We start from the raw sequence: 13,468 nt of genomic DNA, 5'->3' as shown, positions 1-13,468 counted from the left end.
AATAGGTATCCTGTAGTACTTACAAAATACATGATAGATACTTTGTATTTTCCATATACTTACGTCTCTATTACTTAGCATCTTGTTTCCTTACACATACGAGTATGTACTGCATAGGTACTTGGTTGTTAGGTAATAGGTATGCTGTAAATTCTGTTTAATTATGCGGAACATTGCGGGCCATAATCTAAAGCATTATCGAATGTCCTTACACATTATTGTGCTTCATAAACTAAAAATTAACTGCATAATATATAAACTGATTTCTTATTGATTTTTAAAGAAATCTGATGTTGACATTCCTGAAATATCCAATTTCATTTAAAGTTTAATCTTCAAATATGAATATTAATTTTATTCAGTTATACTGTAAATATGCTGTAACTACTAATTAAGGGCAATATTTATTCATAAAAACAGTGTAAACAGTGCCATCTATGAGATTTCAAAATCAAAAGGCCCTTTTTAAAAACAGCAAATGTTTATTAAAGTGCTATACACACAAAGGAATAAATATATGCAAACAGTCAACACCACAGAAGAAAGACATCAATACTCAATAAAACAGTAAATGTAAGCAGCTCTCACATAATGTAGCGGTACACTTATAGTGAGCCGCTGTTCGGAGGGGAAAGCACAATTGACGCGTAGTCTGAATTCTTCAGGTTAAACATTTATTTGAACAGAAAACAAAAAATAGAAAACAGCCACTTCCCTGCCGGGAAACACGGTCAGAAAATTGTATCCACTTCCCCTTACTGAACTCCTCCCCCATTCCTTTCCTGCCCTATCTAAATACATAATCGTGATGAGATAATAAAGGTCTCAATTCTAAACATTCAAAATTAGTACCTGACAATCCCAAATAATAGACAAATAATAATAATCAAACATAGATTTAATTATATACAAAATATTAAATAAATCCTTTTAATCAAAACATGCAATGAAAATAGAAATGGGAAGAAAAGAGGAATGGCTCCAACACATAACGTAAAATGCCTTACTATAAAAGGCTCGGTGACCCCTGCTTTTCAACTTTACCTAAATAACAACTAGAAGCAAATGGTCACCAGACCTAAGTGCTCTTGGCGGAACAAAGAATGATCAGATCAGAGTGATACCTTGGTTTTAAGCCAGGTATTTAAAAGAGATTTAAAAACAAGTACCAACATTTTTTATTGCATCCCGTAATACAGTGTTTCTCAACCCTGGTCCTCGAGAACCCCCTCCCAGAATGTTTTAGATGTTTCTTAATTAACATACCTGATTTAACTCATTAGCTTAGCTCATTAGACATTCTGGAAGGAGGCTGATGAGTTGGTTCAGGTGTTTAAAATAAGGAGTCATTTAAGACTTTCTAGGAGGGGGTACTTGAGGACCAGGATAATGGACAGGTAACCAGTGAAGAGATGCAGGAACGGGGGTCATGTTTTCCCGCTTTCGTGTACCCATCAACAGGCAAACTGCCACATCTTGAGCCGCATATTACAAATGTGACTCGTCGAAGCCATGCCCTAACTTCATCGCAAATGGTAATCCACCCCTAGTACCTGAAGATATCCTACGCACAGCACGCCAACACACACTTCTGCAAGACCCGACTACTTTGTCAGCTGCCTCTGCCAGTCCCATGGCCCGACCAGCGACATATACCTGTGAGGCGGAGGATTGCAGCGGTTTCCTCTTACAGGTATCATTGTATCTTCAGATGCAAGCTCATCTATTTTCCAATTATTCATCTCGTGTGGCATTTGTTATTTCTCTGCTGTCTGGAGCACTTCAATGGGCTTAATCTCTCTGGAATTCCAATTCACCTATTCTAAAGTCTCTCTCCAGTTATATTTAACACTTTAAGGAGGTATTCAGAAAAACAGCAGTAGATTTGTCTATTCAGTATCAACTCTTAAATTTTCGTCAATGAAAGCTCTCTAACAGTGTATACAGCCTTCAGTTTCGCACATTGGCCGCCTCGAATGGATGGAATGAAACTGCCCTCAGTACCGCCTATCGTCATGGTCTTCGTCCACAAATCTGTTAGCTGGTAGTAGTCTATAATGACAACATGGGATTGGAAAACCTCATTCAAAAAACCATAAGAGTTTCTCAACATCTATCAGCCTGTGATGATTTTACCTACGCTGCACATCCTTCGCCCTCGGCTCCCCTTCATTCTCCTCCAGCACCCGAAACTATGCAAGATAGATTTCACTCATCTGTACACCACAGAATTTACCTGCCGTATCCAACTCAAACTCTGCCTCTATTGCAGTGGAGACAAACATCTCATCAGTGACTGCCCTGTTTGACCTCCGCGCCCAGAGGTAAGTTCTGTTTAAATACTTCCAAAAGTTAAAGTTCTCAATTGTACCACTATTCATCTTTTAACTGCCTGTGTTTGTGTCCCAGCACAAGCCCTCATCAACTCCGGATCTGCGGGTAAGTTCATTTCAATGCAAATCCTTCAAAAGTTAAACCTCTGCAAGCTTCGCTGTCATCAGGACTTAAGGGGGCAAACCATCCAGGGAAAGCAGCAGGACCGGGGTCATATCCGCCACTGCACCCCTTCAACAGGGTCAGAAATTAACTTTTTGGCTCACCTGCCACGGGGACTGGTAGATGAAAAAATTCGAAGGGAAATATTAGCACCTTATGTTTTGAATGGATGCACAGTATTTGTTTACTTCCGCTTCTTTGAGAATGGATGACGTGGTATAGTCACGTGGTGAAGGAAAGGAGATAAAAGGGAGTGTGACGAGCCCGGAAGTACCGCGTCTAAGAAGTGTTTGTGTTTACCTGGTGTGAGTGTTGGCCTGTTGTGGGAGGACGGACGGCGTTTGGTCAGGAGTATTGCTTGTTGTTACTACAGAAACGAGCGACACGGAGCTTAGTCTTCCAACGTGCTCAGACTCCCGGATCAACAGCTAATGGGAAAAACTATCGACTGAACGAGACTCGTCGCCTTTATGTGTCCCAGAGGTTCCTTACACTCCACTACAGTGAGATTCATCACAGCAAAACTTGGGTTAGTGTCTGTACTTCATCCTTATCCACGCTCATTCATCCACTACTACACACGCACATCATAACATGAACACACTATTCACATCTGCACATTCAAGCGTGATTGATTTTCTTATTTGTGTTAGTCGATATTTTCTACGGTCATGATTTGCAAATAAATGTGATGTTTATATGTGAAATGCACTTAATATTTACGTAATGTTTCTTTTCTTTTTTATGTACAATGTATGAATGATGTGCGACACTAATCTGCCAGTTCGGAAACGAACCAGAGACGCGGTCACTAACGGATTGTGAAGACGTGTTTTTTGTGTTTTTTGTGTTTTTTATGAATGATCTAATAAACTGAATTGGTGTGGACTGCTATTGAGACTTTGTTTTTTGTGTGGTAAAGGATGGTTTTTGGCATCTGGGATATTTACCTAACTCTTTCACTTTAACAGGGTTAAACCCGTCTGGCGCCCGAATATTTTGTTTTTTTTATTATAAATTTACCTTGGCCAGTCTACATAGGTGTGTGAAAGACACCTATCATGTGACTAAATGGTGGCGCAGCGGTAGTGCATTAGGCTGCCGCGTGGTAGACCTGGGTTCGAAACCCGCCTAGGCCAAGTTTTTTATAAAGTAAATTGAGTTTTGGCGACCACCGTTACAGAGTAACATTAATTTCATTTGCTGTATTCATGGTCACGAATGTTCTCAAGTTTCATTGTTTTATTTCCGATGACAAATTTGTTGTTTCTGTTTTTATCTTTAGCATACTGGGGACACACAGAACAACTCATCACGACAGCGTCAGAATCATATTGTAGCCAGCCTCTTAACAGTATATTATCTCCATACTTCCATTTCTCACAAAACTTTCTTTTTTATTTAACTCATCCCCCTGTTCGTCTGTGAGTTTTCGTTTCAAAGGTTGGCTAACTCCCGGTAAATGTCGCCACATATCAGCTAATATGCAGCAGCAGCAGAGAGCTGCAGACCGCAAATTAGCTGCAGTACTAGCTAGCAACAGACCGTCTCTAGTGCTTCAAGTCTCAAAGCACTGTTTACCTTCCGGCTCCCGAGAATTGGAGCGTAGAGACGTTCTGAGGCTAGCTCACCTTGTCCCCAGATTAGTTACTGGCATTACTATTTTGGTATGAAAATCACCCGCCGGTGTGGCGGACAGCCTTTTAAATTTAGTCGCCAAACGAAAAATCTACCCGCATTTGGCGCTTGGCGGGTGTTAGTTTCGGACCCTGCCCTTTAATCACTCTTCAAATTGGATGTTTACATAAACAGGAGATTTTGTTTATGGTGCTGGAGGAGTCTACCGCTTAACTCATCCTGGGATGCCCGTGGATGATTCAACACCAACCCACCTTTAACTGCCGTAAGGGTGAGGTCCTTAGATGGGGAAATGACTGTTCCCAGTCCTGTATCACTCCTGTTCTGAAAGTTCCAAAGTCACCTTCCTTCGTCTCCCCTGAGGTCTTCTGCTTAGTAAATTCCACATCTGTCAAAGCCCCTCGGTTCAACACCAAGTTGAGATATGTTCCAGGATGTCTTCAGTAAGCAACTGGCTACTAAACTACCTCCTCACCAACCATGGGACTCTGCCATCGACCTGCTACCTGGAGCCACTTTACCTAAGGGTCGTTTCTATCCACTGTCCATCCCAGAGCAAAGGGCCGTGGAGGAGTATGTGGACCAGGCACTACAACAACAGTTTATTTGACCTTCTACTTCCCCTGACTAGGTTTTACCATCTTTTATAGAAGATTTATCCAAAACTACAGTCTGATCAGTGCACCCCTCACCTCTTTGTTAAAGGGTAAACCTTAATCACTGTCTTTGTCTCCAGAGGCCATTTCTGCATTCAACCTTCTTGAAGAAGCCTTTCAGACAGCACCTGTCTTTGTGCATCCTAATCCAGATCTTCCCTTCATAGTAGAAGTTGATGCCTCTTCCACTGGAGTAGGAGCTACCAACCAGGCATTAAAAATAAGCCAATAATCTTTCTCGTATTCATAATTCACCCTCTAAAGATCCTCTTTCAGAAGCCATCCTCCCTCCAGCCATGTTCGTTAGCCCCATTATCTGGGATCTTGACGAACAGATCTGGTTCTGGACATCCAGGTAGCAGGCGGACCCTCTCGCTCCTCAGTAATAAGTACTGGTGGCCAACACTTACCCATGATGTTTCACAATACGTCAGAGGATGCTCAGTGGTAAATTAGTACCACTTCCCATACCTCAACGTCCCTGGTCCCACTTAGGCATAGATTTTATGACAGACCTACCCAAATCCCAAAATCAAACCTACATTTTAGTTGTGATGGATCGATTCTCAGAAGTATCAAATTCAACCATGTATTTAGTAATTTTGGTATTCCTGAGGACATAGTGTCGGATTGAGGACCCCAGTTCATATCGAAGGTATGTAGAGCCTTCTTCAAACTTCTAGGTGTAACTGTGAGTCCGTCCTGAGGATACCACCCACAAACCAATGGCCAGGCTGAGCGCAAGATCCAAGAAATAGGAAGATACCTACGTACCTATTGCCATCAATTCTTCTCAATTTCCCACCGGACTCACCCCCTTTCAGTGCACCCTGGGCTACCAACCTCCTTTGTTTCCTTGGTTGGGCGAGCCCATCGCGGTTCTGGCTGTCGATTACTGGTTCCACCAGAGTGAAGGGGTCTGGGACTCAGCCTATGTACAACTCTAATAGAAGATGTACCTCCTACCGGGTCTGTAACATCTTGGACTTCCAGCGTCAAGGTCCCGATTAGAATACAATATATATTTATTTTTTCTTTATTTTTAATCATATGATAGGATTCTCTAGAGTCATAGGAGCAAAGACTGCTTACATGTTGCAATCTCCACAGCTCTAGGAGAACATGAGGGAGATTATGTGAACAGAAAGTCCTTTCACAACCTTAATGTTCAGGTAGGCCTACTATACATATGAGATGACTGTTTTTTGCATTGACAGTAATTTATAAACTAATAGTGGCTTTAACAGATAGGACAATGATTTACTGTAAATTTAATCTGTAGACAAAATGCATGATCACAAACTTGGATGCCAAATGGCCTGGCTCAATGCATGACTCACAAATTTCCGTGAGGTTATGTTGTGTCACCGATTTGAGGAAGGCAAGTTAAATCTGGTACGGTACAAAAACACTTTAACATGTTCAATTTAATTGTGACAGCAAAACTTACCCAATTTTCCCCTTTTCTGTTCCATGAAAGGGATTTTTGATGGCCTGTTGGTAGGAGATCAGGGGTATGTATGTCAGAGGTTTTTGCTAATCCCCTTTCCTGACCCTCAAGACAAGACCACAAAACCACTTCAATGTGGGCTCAGTAAAACCAGGGTAAAGATTGAGATGACCTTTGGCATCCTAAAGGCATGAATTGGCTGCCTTAAGCACTTAACCTCTCGACGCGGGATGACGTCAGTTTTTTTAACGCTGCTAATAATATCTATATAGCCTACTGTCTACAAACATTACTAATATTAACATTACTATATATCGTTTAAAAGGTCTACGGGTTTAACATCAGTGCATGATCTCTGTTTTGAGATACAGATGCTCTAGCATCATAAATGTAGTATTTTGTGACAGAAGTCCAGATGACAACATGCAAAATATGAACGTGACTTCTTACCTTTGTGTCGATAGTCGAATCCAGTCTGTTTCAGATGTGTGAATAATCCATGAAAACCGTCTAATACAATACATTCAATGACCATTTTTGTCCACAAATGCGTATAATCCGTGAAATATAGATATATTGTCTGTTGTTTACATCAGATTTCGCATGAACGTCTTGTAATAGAATATAATATACAATCTGATGACTATTTACGTCGTAACATTGTGTATAAGATTACAATCACGTTCAAAACCACGTTCAAACTTTGTTTTACAAAGTAGGCTGGAGTATAATACATAATATCCAAACAACGCTGTCAAATATGGTGACGTCATCTGACTCGCTCGTTCCTCCAATGATTTCATGGAAATAATGATAGACAGAACGTGTAGCCAATTAGATAACGAATCCAACGTTCTTTGTGTGACGTTTTATTTTCGTTTTATTTTTGTGGAAATTGCTTTTTATATGCTAGCATAAGGATAAATAATAAGAACGAACGTGAAAGCATGTAAACAAAAGACTTTTATTTTGGGGCTTACTGGCACTTAAAAAAGGCACTAGTCTTACAAAAAACCCTTGCAAAAACCTAATTTTTGGGCCTATTGACCTCAAACGTGAAACATAACTTCTTTAGACTTATGGCCTTGACATCATTGCATTTTAAGGTTTTACACACATGTTTATCATTAAGATTTTTTGTATTAAAAAAGATGTTATGCAAAAAAAATTATTACAATGTACTTCAGCCTCTTTTACTTTTGTAATTTTTAACTGAAAATAATTTTGAAACATGGAAAATGAAGCTCAAAGTGTCTTCTTTCTAATGATACAATAGCTTATAGCTTATGCTTATAGTCTAAATGGTTTAGTAAAAACAACCCTTTTAGTGAAAGTAGGTCTTTTCATGGTTTGGGCCAGTGTGGGGGTGCTTTTCAAGAGGTTAAGAGTGTCACCAGAGCGGGTATCACAGATAAGGGCTGCATGTGCTAATCTGCACAATATAGCCACTATCAGAAAGGAGCGAGTACCATCACAAAATCAGCTTCTCCCTGATGAAATTGACCCCATCATAATTTAATTAATTGTCACACCAAGCAGGCGCAGCTGTCAGAGAAGCGACCACAACCCAATATTTCACTTAATAAAATCAAACTGATACTGCAAATACTGTAGGTCTCAAACTGTTTTATTGGTCATGTCCAGGGGCGGACTGGCCATCTGGCAAACCGGGCAGTTTCCCGGTGGGCCGACGTACTTTTTGGGCCGATACATCTCATACTATATTTGTCTGAGCAGCCCAGTTAGCGTCTTTTTTCTAGACAGACCGGCCCACTGACATTTAAGCAGCAGCCCATTGGTTATTTTTTTAAACGACATTCAGCTGGCCCAATGACTGACCAGCCCAGTCATCATCCTTTCTTTTTCTAGATAGACCGGCCCACTCACATTTAAGCAGCAGCCCATTGGTTATTTTATTTTGAATGACATTAAGCTGGCCCAATCACCGCTTTGGTCTCTGTGCAAACGAGCGTGCATCGTCGGTCAGTTCACGTGTCAAAATAGAGAGAGAGAGATGGAGAAAAAACGCAATGGAGGCGCAGAAAAACTGCGCGACAAAAAGAAACAGGCTCTTCAGGCAGACACTGCAAAATGTGTTAAAAACACACAAATGTTTTCTGCAGCAGCAAGACCTTCATCTCGCGTCGCTGGTGATGATGATGATGGTGGCGGCGGTGGAACTGGCAGCACCAGAACGCAAAGTGTCAGTGAGGAGAGACGAGGGAGAAGTGAGTGTAGTGCCTGCGGTAAGCAGAACTGCTTTCAAAACAAAGTTTAGATAGATACCCCTTGATAAAGCTGAGTAAAAAAAACTAAAATATGGCGATAAAGCTGAAATAAAATAATTGCACTCTTTGCTCTGTGACTACAATAGTGTATCTGATTCGTAGATTTTTCATTGATTGTCTGTTTCAAAACGTATAATTTCTCTTCAAGCAAAATCAAACAATCCACGAGATCTGCTTATAGAAAAATATGTTTATTGTATATAACAACACACTTGACAGATAATGTTAAAAATCTATATTACTGCACTAGTTTAGTTCAGTGAATGTAGTGAATACTTTCCTTTAAGTACTGCAAGTAATAATCAGTTGTCAATATTACTGTAAGCAGCACTTGTATTTTGTAATAAGTCAGCAATCCAATGGTAAATTTTGCCAATTGCATGAAGCTTGTTTTAGGATTCATAAGTGTGGATTATACAGTTTTATTGCATTAATAAATATCACGTTCTAGAAGTGTTTGTTGTGTCAACTCTCACTCTTTTCTACCTACTATTAATTGGGTTTAGTGCTTTTATGGAATTGGAGTTGCTATTGCCATACATATTTAAAGGCGTGCAAATATGGGTGGTATTTGTAATTATACACTGCAAAAAATGATTTTCAAGAAAAAATTTTTTAGTATTTTTGTCTTGTTTTCAGTAAAAATATTTAAAAATTCTAAAAATAAGATGTTTTATCTTGATGAGCAAAACAACCCAAGAAAATAAGTCTAGTTTTTTGACCAAAAATATTAAATTTAAGTGCTTTTGTGCATAAAAATTAATAATTATTGGGTGTGAGAGGACGCTGGCGTTGATGTCGCCGCTTCTCCACTGTCTTTGTCTTTCTCTTGTCTTTTTGTTCGTGTTAAATCAGTTTTTACTGAACTGAACTGAGAATTGAGAGTTTTTACATGGATCTATACGAAACTGAAACCTCTACCCACCTACTGTCCACTGTCATCTCCTCTTCATCAGCAGATAGATGGTCAAACTCCTGCCGTTTCCCCGGATTTAACTTCAAGGTTTAACTTTTCCCCTGGGACAGCCATCTAACGCTCCTTCTCCCGGTCGTGCCATTAGTCGTGTGATGCTTTGGACCATCTCTTGTTTTGCCTGATATTTTTCCATCTATGTGTCTGGCTAATGGCTAGCCCCAGACAAACAATCGTAGCGGCCGGCATGAGGCTCAAGTATTCCATCCCACAGCTGCTAACTTTCAACAATCACTCTATTCCAATGGCCATCGCTACCATCAAAGAACTTGGACTTAAACGGCGTCCACGCTACATCCACAGAAGCTTCCGACGAATGTATGTTTACCATCAGCCGGATCTTCGTGCCTCATGTATTCCATCTTTCTGGACCTCTGTCGCACGTCTGCCGCGTCATCAGAGCAGTGCTGCTCTCTGCGCTAACAACACGGAAAGCACCGCGAGATCTCCGCTCGCTCACATGAGCGGCACGGGAAACATCGCGAGATCTCTCAACTCTAAGCAGATTGTAAAACGTGGAGTGGATACAAGTGTATTACGGTCTCTACAAAGATCGACTACAGCATCAACACTTAAAATAGAACTTTTAAATACACAATCTCTCACAAATAAAGCTTCCTTTATACAAGACCACATCATGGAAAAAGAATTAGCCCTTATGTGCCTGACAGAAACATGGCACCAACCAGGGGTTTACTCAGCGCTCAATGAAGCCTGTCCCCCTGGTTACAGCTACCTAGAGAGAGCCCGCAACTCTGGCCGTGGTGGTGGCTTTGCTATCATACACCGACAAAACTTGGAGTTGTCTCCCCTCCTCCTTCCGCCTACATTAACCTCATGCGAATGTCTTGCATTTAAGTGTAAACCCCCTTTCCCATGATGATACTCCTGATATCCCGGCCTTCCAAACCAAACCCAGCTTTCATTTCAGAGATATATGATCTGTTCACAACACTGTGCATCACCTCTACCAATATTATTATACTTGGTGATTTTAATATTCATGTTGACAACCCCTCGTCCTACCTTGCAGCTGAGTTTTTGCAACTATTGGATTACCTTAACCTCCAACAACACGTCGATGTTCCCACACACTCTAGGGGGCACACACTGGATCTGGTCATGTCGAACTCTGCCCCCATTAGTATCCTCCAGGTTTATGATCTGGGTGTGTCAGATCATAAGGCCATCACCATGGAACTGTCAATCCCTCTTCCACTCACCAAGGCTAAGCGAACAATCTGCTATAGAAACCTAAAAAAGATTAACCTGGATATTCTGACCACTGACCTCAAACATCTGTCTTATACTGGTCTCTCCTCAGCTACTGAACTGGTTGACTTCTACAACCAATCTCTAAGAAATCTCTTAGACTTCCATGCTCCAGCCAAAACTAAAAGTGTCAGCTTTGTACGCTCAGCCCCCTGGTATACGGATGAACTCCGACTAATGAAAACAGCTGGACGTGTCTTGGAGCGTCGCCATAGAGCCTCAGGACTCACTGTACATTTACAGGCGTACAGAGAACATCAAAGGTCCTATGCAAGCTCCTTGAGACATGCACGTTCCCAGTTTTTCTCCAACATTATAAATAGCAATCCTGGCAACTCCAAGAAACTTTTCTCCACCATACATGACATTCTTAACACTCTGGGGTCGGCTGCGGCGCGGGCGCCGCAAACTCTTTATTTTTCGATCACTCCCCAAAGAGACTTAGATAACTCTGCTGATTTTTGACATACAGATATGATTTATACATCATTTAAAACGTTAAATTGTCTAGTTTTTTTCTGTCCACTCCCAATAAAAACAGCATGTTGTGCTTTTCGCAAAATTAAGAAAATAATCATGATGCGCGTTTTGTTCTCTCTCCCTCAGTGAAGTCCTTTCAGAAACACGTCAGAAAAATTAACTCTAACTTAACGAATATTTGTCATATAAACAAAAGATAAATGTCTACATAATGCTTGGAATGTCTGCTTTTGGAAGATGTAAGTGAAATCGAAAACAAATATTGTAATTCGTTGTTAACTGTATTAGAAGAGAGAGATGTACCGTCTTTCTTCTGTTGCTTCATTATCTATAATGAGCCACGCCCCGCTCCATTGAAGAAAAGAGCAGAGATCATCCATATTCATTAGGCAACCCCACAGTCAATGGACATTCCATTCCGTCTCTGCAGCCATTCACTGCTGTGAATGAGTTTTAATCCGAGTGCTGGAAACATGACATATACTTGTTTACTCGTGACTGTAACTAAAGTTATCTCCAGACGCGAGTGTGACTCGATCGACGTCCAAACGCACACACAAACACACAATGCCTCATATTTGAAGCGCTTTGTGGTATCATTATAAAAGATGCGATTACACACATCACATACTTGTTTACTCGCGCCTAAATCTCCAGACAGACGCGAGTGTGTGTGCTTCGTCAGTGTGACGGGATCGATGTCCGACATATAAATCCTTATTTACTTGCGGATGTGTGTCAGTATCTCCAGACGCGAGTGTTTTCTTTGTCTTCCGTCAAACAGCTGAGGCGACGGGAACGCACATACACAAACACGCGAGTCAGGAAACTCGACGCGCTTTTTGGTATTCTTATAAAATACGCGATTGCAAACAGTACAATCCTTATTTAGTTGCGTCTAAGCGCATATCTCCGGACAGAAAGTTTATTAAACACAGGATCACTCGCATGTGCACACATTCACTGCTTTCATGATCAACACGTGAGGTAATGGCGGCGGCTGTAAACAAACATTGATAAGTTTATCACGCGTGTCCCTGGTTGTGTTTCTACTATAATGATTACAAAAACACAAATAGGAGTCCAGACAACGATAGGCAGTTGTTCTTTTGAGCTTTTTACTGCACAAAAGTAAACCTCTCGCTGGCCAACCAAACACAAACCCTGTGTTCACTTTATGATGGCCAAACAGTACCTTTACCATGATTAGGCTACTATGGTTTTTAAAAGGTAACTTATAATTGTGATATTAATAGAAAATATTTCAATAGAAATATATATATATATATATATATATATATATATATATATATATATATATATATATATATATATATATATATAGTGTGTGTGTGTGTGTGTGTGTGTGTGTGTGTGTGTGTGTGTGTGTGTGTGTGTGTGTGTGTGTGTGTGTGTGTTACATTGTATTGAAAAGTAAACCTTATCATGGTTTTACATCCCCACAAGGCTCATTAGTGGCTCATTATTCAACTCTTTTGTCTCTCAGCTGTCAATCACTGATTATTCAGGAGCTTTCCCGCCTCCACGCATACAGCCTTTACCAAGCAAAAGTGTCTTAGAAATTGTAAATCAATGCATTGCTTTATGTGATTGAGTAGGCCATATGATTTTCACATCATTTTGAAGAATAAACTCTAGACTACTAGATCCTGTTTGGAAAGTCTTGGGAAAACATGTTTAGAATGAGTTTTGTGGAGTTATATCAGTGACTTAAAAATTTTGCTTTTTCAAAAACCACGCATAAACATTTTTCTCTCAAAAATACAAACATGTACATACATGTTGATTATATGATATTGTAGCCCAGTTTGTGATGAACACAGTGTTATGAGACTTTTGCCATTAATATGTTTTCAAGCAACTGAAAAAAGCACAAATGTCAGTGCAGGTCAAAACTTCCCCAGGGCCCTAAAAACCCCTTAGACCCCAGAGGGTTAAACCGCAAACACAAATTCACTCAGTAGAAACAGAAGAGAGATGCAACAAATTCATTGACTTTTTCACGAACAAAGTAGATTCAATCCGCTTCCAGCTATCAAGTTTCCCCACACTGCCTGTCGAACCACAGCCTGGGATTTCTCAAAAACTAAGCTGTTTTCTGGACATCTCCCCGCAAGAGGTTGAGGTCATTATTAAAGAGATGAAGCCATCCACTTGTTCCCTGGACCCTCTCCCCACAACACTTTTAAAGTTA

This window comes from Paramisgurnus dabryanus, chromosome 3 (assembly GCF_030506205.2).
Source record: "Paramisgurnus dabryanus chromosome 3, PD_genome_1.1, whole genome shotgun sequence".
In the NCBI taxonomy this organism is placed as follows: domain Eukaryota; kingdom Metazoa; phylum Chordata; class Actinopteri; order Cypriniformes; family Cobitidae; genus Paramisgurnus; species Paramisgurnus dabryanus.
This window is presented reverse-complemented; position numbering follows the sequence as displayed.